This window comes from Chiloscyllium plagiosum, chromosome 45 (genome assembly GCF_004010195.1).
Source record: "Chiloscyllium plagiosum isolate BGI_BamShark_2017 chromosome 45, ASM401019v2, whole genome shotgun sequence".
Classification (NCBI taxonomy): Eukaryota; Metazoa; Chordata; class Chondrichthyes; order Orectolobiformes; family Hemiscylliidae; genus Chiloscyllium; species Chiloscyllium plagiosum.
In genome coordinates, this window is record NC_057754.1 from 11,483,340 (window position 1) to 11,492,274 (window position 8,935).

The 8,935-nt window shown below is 45.7% G+C and overlaps 1 long non-coding RNA gene across 4 annotated transcripts in view; it reads right to left on the reverse strand.

The window, feature by feature from the left end:
- LOC122543963 overlaps positions 1-8,935 on the reverse strand; it is a 44,906-nt gene that overhangs the window by 26,598 nt on the left and 9,373 nt on the right. For all 4 annotated transcript variants that reach the window (XR_006310214.1, XR_006310213.1, XR_006310215.1 and 1 more), the window contains exon 3: positions 3,255-3,360. This is a non-coding gene — a long non-coding RNA (uncharacterized LOC122543963). The remainder of the gene's footprint in view (positions 1-3,254; positions 3,361-8,935) is intronic.

Consider the following 8,935-nt stretch of genomic DNA (forward strand, 5'->3'; position numbering starts at 1 on the left):
GGGTCTATAATACAATCGCAATAAGGTGATCATCCCTTTCTTAGTTCTCAGTTCCATTCAAATAACTTCCCTGGATGTATTTCTGGGTATATCCTCCCTCAGCACAGCTGTAATGCTATCCCTTATCAAAAATGCCACTCCTCCTCCTCTCTTGCCTCCCTTTCTATCCTTCCTGTAGCATTTGTATCCTGGAACATTCAGCTGCCAGTCCTGCCCATCCCTGAGCCATATTTCCGTAATTGTTATGATATCCCAGTCCCATGTTCCTAACCATGCCCTGAGTTCATCTGCCTTCCCTGTTAGGCCCCTTGCATTGAAATAAATGCAGTTTAATTTATTAGTCCTACCTTGTCCCTGCCTGCCCTGACTGTTTGACTCACTTCTGTTCTCAGCTGTAGCCGTCTCAGATCGATCTCTTTCCTCACTATCACCCTGGGTCCCACCTCCCCACCTTACTAGTTTAAATCCTCCCAAGCAGTTTCCCTGCCAGTATGTTAGTCCCCTTCCAATTTAGGTGCAATCCGGCCTACTTGTACAGGTCACTTCTACCCCAAAAGAGATTCCAATGATCCAAAAATGTGAATCCTTCTCCCACACACTAGCTCCTCAGCCATGCATTCATCTGCTCTATCCTCCTATTCCTGTCCTCACTAGCTCGTAGCACTGGGAGTAATCCAGATATTACTGCTCTTGAGGACCTCCTTTTTAAAATTCTACCTAACTCTCTGTAATCTCCCTTCAGAGTCTCAACCTTTTCCCTTCCAATGTCGTTGGTTCCAATGTGGACAATAACCTCCTGCTGGCCCCTCTCCCCCGTGATAACATTCTGCACCCTCTCTTAGATATCCTTGATCCTGGCACCAGGGAAACAACACACCATTCTGCTTTTTCTCTGCTGGCCACAGAAACGTCTGTCTGTACCTCGGACTACAGAATCCCCTAACACAATTGATCTCTTGGAAGCCGACGTAACCCTCGTTGCATTAGAGCCAGTCTCAATACCAGAAACTTGGCTGTTTGTGCTACGTTCCCCTGAGAATCCATCACCCCCTATATTTTCCAAAACAGCATACCTGTTTGCAATGGGTATATCCACAAAAGACTCCTGCTCTAGCTGCCTACCTCTCTTACCCTTCCTGGAGTTAACACATCATAACAGAATCACAAGAGTCAGTTACCAGCTGGAAACAATCAAGGGTTCAAGATGGTTTTGTATGAAATAACAGATACCCAGGAATGAGTTAGAATGTGGAATTGAATCGAGGGGGTTCAGCCTGATTTAATCAAAGGGTTTGGGTCATTTAAAAATCAGGGGTGAACTTCAGTTGAGGGGAGGACATTTATGGAGGTGCATAATTTGGGGGCACAATAATAGGGGGAACTTAACGATTGCAAAGTACTTTGGGGGGCCGGCTGCTAATTATAGGGGAGCATAACGGGGACAGCCGCATAATTGGGGTGGAGGTAACATTTGGCAAGGTGCACAATTTGTGGGAAATCCTTTGTGGAGTATTGGTAAAACCTAGGGGTGGTATATATGGGGTCATGAAATAGGGGGCAGAGTTAGGGAGGGCTGCATAAATGGGGATAGGGCAAATTCAGGGAGTGCAATATTTTGGGGGTCAATATTTTGAACACAAAATTTGGTAGGGGTACAAAATGTGGCGGGGTGCAAAATCTTTGGTTGGGCTTAGTAAAATTGTGGGTGTTGTATAATTGGATGTGCGCGAAGACATGGTGGGGGCAAAATGAGGCAGTGCATAATTTGGGATGGCAAAATTGTGGGGGCTACAAAAAGGAACAATATCGGGGATGTAAAACTGAGGGGTAGGCACAAGATTGGGGGCACAAAACTGGGAATGGGTGCATAAAAAAGGGGAATGGAGCACCATGTCCAAGGGGTGACAATGTTTGGGGAGAGGCAAAATGTGCTGGGTGCACTTCCAGGTTTTGTGGGGGGTGCTTTACCTCAGGGGAGGGCCAAAATGGTGTATCTATTTTGGGGGAATGCAAACAGTGGGCAGCAGGGAGTGTGAGACACATGGGAGCAATATTGGGGAGACTACAAAAACTTGGCAGATGTCTGCATTATTGTGGGAGTGTATAATTTGTGGAGGGGCAGCACGGTGGCTCAGTGGTTAGCACTGCTGCCTCACAGCACCAGGGTCCCAGGTTTGGGCGACTGTCTGTGTGGAGTTTGCACATTCTCCCTGTGTCTTCGTGGATTTCCTCCCACAGTCCAAAAATGCGCAGGTCAGGTGAATTGGCCATGTTAAAGGGGACTGCACAGTGGCTCAGTGGTTAGCATTGCTGCGTCACAGTGCCAGAGACCCAGGTTCATTCCCCGCCTCAGGCAACTGTCTATGTGGAGTTTGCACATTCTCCCCGTGTCTGCGTGGATTTCATCCGGGTGCTCTAGTTTCCTCCCATAGTCCAAAAATGTGCAGGTTAAGTGAATTGTCCAGGCTAAATTGCCTGGAGTGTTAGGTGAAGGGGTAAATGTAGGGGAATGGGTCTGGGTGGGTTGCTCTTCGGAGGGTCGTGTGGACTTGTTGGGCTGAACGGCCTGTTTCCACACTGTAAGTAATCTAATTAAAACCTGACATCAGTCTGCACAGAGATGGAGGAGGGATAAAAGACAAGTGAATTAAAAAAAGGGGGAAGAAACTAGAATGGGATGGAACAGAGACAAAGGCAGAAAGAAGAGGTAAGAGTCAGAAATACTAAAGAACAAGAAAGAAACAGAGATAAATAGACAATGTAAGAGAGAGGCAATAAAACAGGAGTGAAAAAAGAGGACAGCCATAAAGAGAGAGGCAGAGAGACCTGGAGAGGGAGAGAAGAGCAAAAAGTCTGGGAGAGACAAACAGGCTTTAAGGGGAGACTGGGAAGGGGACACTGTGGTGCATATTGAAAAGATGCAGATGTGGATGAAACTAAGGAAGTCAGTTTGAAGCAGTTATAAAAGGACATGACGAACAGACTGTTGCCTAGGTCTTGTGGTTAGGATGTGGGGAACAGTTTGCGAGTATGTCATGGGAGGTTATTATGAACTAGATAAACAGAATGTACTGAATGTTACTGGCAATCTCTGGAGGATCAAGTAAAACTATATAAAAAGCATGAGCTGTTGCTGCAGAAATCTCAACTTCCAACTGTGTACAGGTAATCGATATACAAGAAGACATGAAGCTAGATATTTGAAAGGATTGCAGACGCGTTCCTTATTTCTTAGGAACCCAACAGATACTCACCATTCCAGTGGGTCCCAACTGTCTTGGGTTTCTGACACTCCCTCTCTCCCATAACGAACAGACCCTGCTCCAGGATTTTGCTTCAGCCTGACTGGTTCAGGGAAGGCTAGAGGGAGAGAGGGCGGTGTTTATGCAACAAAACTGACATTGAAATTCATAGTACCCACAATCTCTCTCAAACACATGGGCAGACAGATACTGAGCTGAAAAATATGTTGCTGGAAAAGCGCAGCAGGTCAGGCAGCAACCAAGGAGCAGGAGAATCGACATACGTCGATTCTCCTGCTCCTTGGATGCTGCCTGACCTGCTGCGCTTTTCCAGCAACACATTTTTCACCTCTGATCTCCAGCATCTGCAGTCCTCACTTTCTCCGGGCAGACAGATACCCTCATACACATCTCCTGTCCTGTATGGCTGCCAGGATCTATTTTAAATACTTGCAGATCTGTCACTCAAAGGCTGCTCTCCACCCAAATCCCAATGCAAACAGTGAGCTCCCAGCTCTCTCTACCTACAGCACATCTCACCCAGTGTGGAGTATATTGAAAATTGTGTGATTGAGATACAGCATAACAATGGTTAAACTGCAAATGCTAATGCAAAAGGGAAACTTGCAAATCTGGTTTAAGCATATGTCACAGATAGACTGTGGCCTAGAGTTTGTGATTGGGGTACGGAGAACAGTTTGTGTTTTCGGGGAGGATCAAGTGATAAAAGAATGGCTGTTTTTATGGAGGTCTCACTTGTAACCATCTGAGGGTGGGGGAGTCAAGAGAGAGCCCATACTGCCTCTACCCTCTCCCAAAACGTCACCTCTCACACACTGGAGAGGTGGGGGAGGGGGGCTGAGAGAGACCCCTCACTGATTCCGTCTGCCTCTCCCCTCTCCCAACAGCTCACCTCTCACACATCGGTCCCAGACTTGAAATCCACAGAGGCAGAAAGCTTTCTCTGGAAGCTCATTCTATACACGCACCACTCCCTGCATGAAAATGTTGCCACTTTTATATCTTCCTCTCTCACCCTAAACTTATTCCTTCTAATTCTGGACTGCCCCACCCCAGGGAAACAACGTTGTCTATTTACCCTATCCATGTCCCTCATGATTTTATAAATCTCTATAAGATCATCCCTCAGCCTCCACTGCTTCAGGGAAAACAGCCCCAGCCTATTCAGCCTTCCTCTACAGCTCAAACCCTCCAATCCTGGCAACATCCTTGTAAATCTTTTCTGAACCCTTTCAAATTTCACAGCATCTTTCCTATAGCAGGGAGATCAGAATTGAATGCAGATTCCAAACGTCATTTGGCAGAACGTCCAACAAGCACCAAGAGATCACTTGGTTGGTGGTGATCCTTCATGCTTGGACAGACTCTCTGAACAACTGCACGCTGCCATCAAGAGGGCAGGAGTTGAGGTGGAGTTTGCACATTCTCTCCGTGTCTGCGTGGGTTTCCTCCGGGTGCTCCGGTTTCCTCCCACAGTCCAAAGATGTGCAGGGTAGGTGAACTGGCCATTCTAAATTGCCCATAGTGCTAGGTGATTTAGTCAGAGGGAAATGGGTCTGGGTGGGTTATTCTTTGGAGGGTCGGTGTGGATTTGTTGGGCTGAAGGGCCTGTTTTCACACTGTAGGGAATCTTATCTAAATTACAGCATTTAAAAGGCATCTGGATGGGCATATGAATAGGAAAGATATGGGCCAAGTGCTGGCAAATGGGACTCTGTGACTTTGACAGTTTGCTCAGGGAACCACCCAACAAAATCAACTCTCTCCTTTTCCCGCAGGCGATTGAGGATGCTATGTGCTGACCATTCTCTGATGGACTTGTGGTCAAAGGCGTTTTTTTTTACAAATTTCTACACAACATAAAAGTGATCAAGGAGAGCCCAACTACTTGGAGCATGCCATGGTGATGAGGCCAGACAGGCAACAGGTGGAACATTGGTAAATACTGACCCAAACTTGGGTTTTGCATAATGACAGCCTACACACAGCTTGATGCACAGTACTTTGAGGTGCATGGTAAAACAGGGCAGCATCAGCATGGCTTTGTCAAGGGGAAGTCATGCCTGACAAATCTATTAGAATTCTTTGATGAGGTAACGAGCAAGTCAGACAAAGTAGAGCCACTGAATGTGATCTATTTGGATTTTCAGAATGCATTTGACAAGGTGCCATACAGGAGGCTGCTAAATAAGATCCCATAGTGTTAGTGACAAGATACTGGCATGGATGGAGGATTGGCTGACTGGCAGAAGGCAGAGAGTAGGGAATAAAGAGGTCTTTTTCAGGATGGTAACCGGTACTCATGGAGTTCCGTAGGGCTTAGTGTTGGGACTGCAACTATTCATGTTATACATTAACAATCTGGATAGAGGCATTGTTGCACAGCTTGCAGTTGACATAAAGATAGGTGGAGGGACAGTTAGTGTTGAGAAAGCAGGGAGGCTGCAGAAGGACTTGTATATGTTAGGCGATCAAGTGACAAATGGAGTGCTATGTGGGAAAGTGTGAGGTTATGCATGGAAGGTTAACATGGAAGTTCAGTTAGCAGTAAGGAAGACAAATGCTATTTTAACATTTATTTCAAAGGAGCCTAGAATACAAAAGCAGAGATGTCCTGCTGAGGCTCTATCAGCTCTCGTCAGACAACATTTGGAATAAGGTGAGCAGTTTTGGGCCCCATGTCTAAGGATGTAGTGCTGGCATTAGTGGGGCTCCAGAGGTGGTTGACAAGAATGATGCCAGGGATTAAGGATTTGTCATATAAGCAGCAGTTGAGGACTCTGGGTCTGTACTAGAGCTTAGGAGTGTGAGGAGGACATGAATGAAACTTACAGAATACTGATAGGCCTGGATAGAATGGGTGTGGAGGAGACTAGGGCTCAAGGACACACCTCAAATGGAGATCAACCTTTTAGAACGGAGATCAGTAGGAGTAGCTTCAGCCAAAGGTAGTGTACTTCAGTGCCGTGGAGGCCAAATCATTAAACATATTTAAGACAAAGATAGATAGGTTCTTGATTTGTAAGGGAAATATTTATGGGAAATGGCAGGAGAATGGGATTGAGAAACATATCAGCCACAATCAAATGGCAGAGCAGAGCTGATGGGCAAATGGCCTAATTCTGCTGCTATATCTAGTGGTCTTATGGTTATTATGGGTGACTTCAATCTGCACATAGACTGAGAAAATCAAACCAGTAACAATTTCATTGAGGAGACATTCCTGGAGTGTGTGTATGTGATACTGAGTGACGCCAATAGCACATGTTCAATTCATGGACTGGTTGAGGTCACCATGAAAGTCCTACGTTCTTCACCATGGTTACCCTCAGGTTAAAGCACCTTTACTCATCTCTCTCTTTAATGAGTCAGCAGTCCTAGGATCCTCTGGGACAATGGCAGGCTCAGAGCAGTTTCAGCAAAAGAAGATGAAGGGATTGATTAAAGAGGGGAAAGATAAAGTATAAATCTAGGCTTGCAGAGAACATACAAACTAATTGTAAAAGCTTCTCAAGGTCATTGAGGAGGAAACAAGATTAATGAAATCAAATCTCTTGCAATCAGAAACAGGGCAAGTTATAATGTGGAATGGGTTTGAATTTAAATAAAGAAAACTGATGGTCATCTTTTAAGACTCTATAGACTCTGGAACAATTTCTATGGATTGCAGGATAGCTAATGTAATTCCACTATTTAAACCATGGAATGACACACATTAGACAGGTTAGCCTTACACTGGTAAACAGAGACAGGATTGGACAGAGTCAGTCAGCAACGATTCACAAAAGGGAAATCATCCTGCACAAACCTGCTGGAATGTTTCAAGAACACAGCGTTTAGAGTTGATAACAAGGCAGTGGATGTGGTTTACCTGAGCTCCGAGAAGGCATTTAGAAAGTTCCTCGGAAGAGATTACCATGTAAAATTAAAGCACGTGGGATTAAGGGTAGTGTATTGACATGGATACAGAACTGGACAGCAGATGGGAACAAAGTGTCAGAGTAAACAAGTCATTTTTTTTTGAGTGGCACCCAGTAGCTAGTGTGGTACCACAAGGATCAGTGTTTGGACTCCAGTTATTCACAGCATCTATTAATGATTTAGATGAGAAAACTCAAATGTCATATCTCCAAGCATGTAGATGACATGTGACAAAGAGGATTGGGCCTATATGGACTTCAGTACACAATGGCAGACTGATTAGCAAGGGGTTGGATCACATGGAATAAAGAGAGAAGAATCCATTTGGATATATAACTGGTTAGAAAGTAGGAGACAGCAGGTGGTGGAGGATGGTTGCTTCTCAGAATGAAGACCAGTGGTGTGCTGGGTCCACAGTTTTTCATCACTTATATAAATGATTTCGGTGACTCAGTGGTTAGCACTGCTGCCTCACTGCACCAGGGTACCAGATTCGAGTCCAGCCTCGGGCAACTGTCTGTGTGGAGTTTCTACCTGTGTGCACATTCTCCCTGTGTCTGCGTGGGTTTCCTCTGGGTGCTCCGGTTTCTCCTACAGTCCAAAGATGTGCAGGTCAGGTGAGTTGGCCATGTTAAATTGCCCATAGTGTTAGGTGCATTAATCACAGGGGAATGGGTCTGGGTGGGTTACTCTTTGGAGGGTCGGTGTAGACTGGTTGGGCCGAAGGGCCTGTTGAAATTTGCGAAAAGGTGGGCAGCGAAAAGGTTTATTTCAGGGACCTTGATCAGATAGGAACAGATGGAATTTAATTTAATTTGAAATCAGGTCAGGACATATACACTTAATGGTAATGACCTGGGAAGCTGAATAGGCTGGGGCTGTTTTTCCTGGAGCGTCGAAGGCTGAGAAATACTGAGAAAAAAAATCAATCTGACACAGGTACATATGGGTAAGGGAGTGAGTCAAACAGTCAGGGCAGGAAGGAACATAGCAGAGAACAAGGTAGGACCTACTAGAGAAGGTGCAAAACTTGACCTACTCTTCGGAAATAAGGCAGGGCAGGTGACTGAGGTGTCAGTGGGGAAGCACTTTGGGGCCAGTGACCATAATTCTATTCTTTTTAAAAGAGTGATGGAAAAGGATAGACCAGATCTTTTCGCAGCAGAGAGCGGCAGGAGCTGGGCGGAAGTTCAGACGGAGCACAAAGCCGGTTGGGAAGGTAAGTGATTGCTATTAGAGTGGGTGTGTTCTAAACCCCAGGTCCTACAAAGTAGGGTCTCCCTCCCTCCCTCCTCCTCTAACCTTAATTAATAGTCCACAGACTTGCCACAAAAAGAGGGTCTAAGGAAGTTTAGATCGAAGAGTGAGGCTTCAGCTCAGGAATCTTTGACAAGGAGGTTGAGTGAAGTGATTACGCCACAGTTGAAGAGGGTGAAATCATGACTGCCCAGCTGGTTCAGTGCGCTACGTGCTTGATGTGGGAGGTCAACGACTATGGTGTGTCTGGCTCGTATATGTGTGGAAAATGTGTGCACATTCAGCAATTGACCGAGCATATTGCAGCACTGACGAAAGAACTCGAAGAACTTAGGCTCATCCAAGAAAACAAGACAAGACCTTCAGCGATGTTATTACACAAATCATGCCAGAAGAGAGCAGAAGAGAGCAAATGATGAGGAAGGCAGAGAGGAGACAGGTGCAAGAGACCCCCAGGGGAAGTACCTGTCAGGAACAAGTTGAAGCTTTTGGAA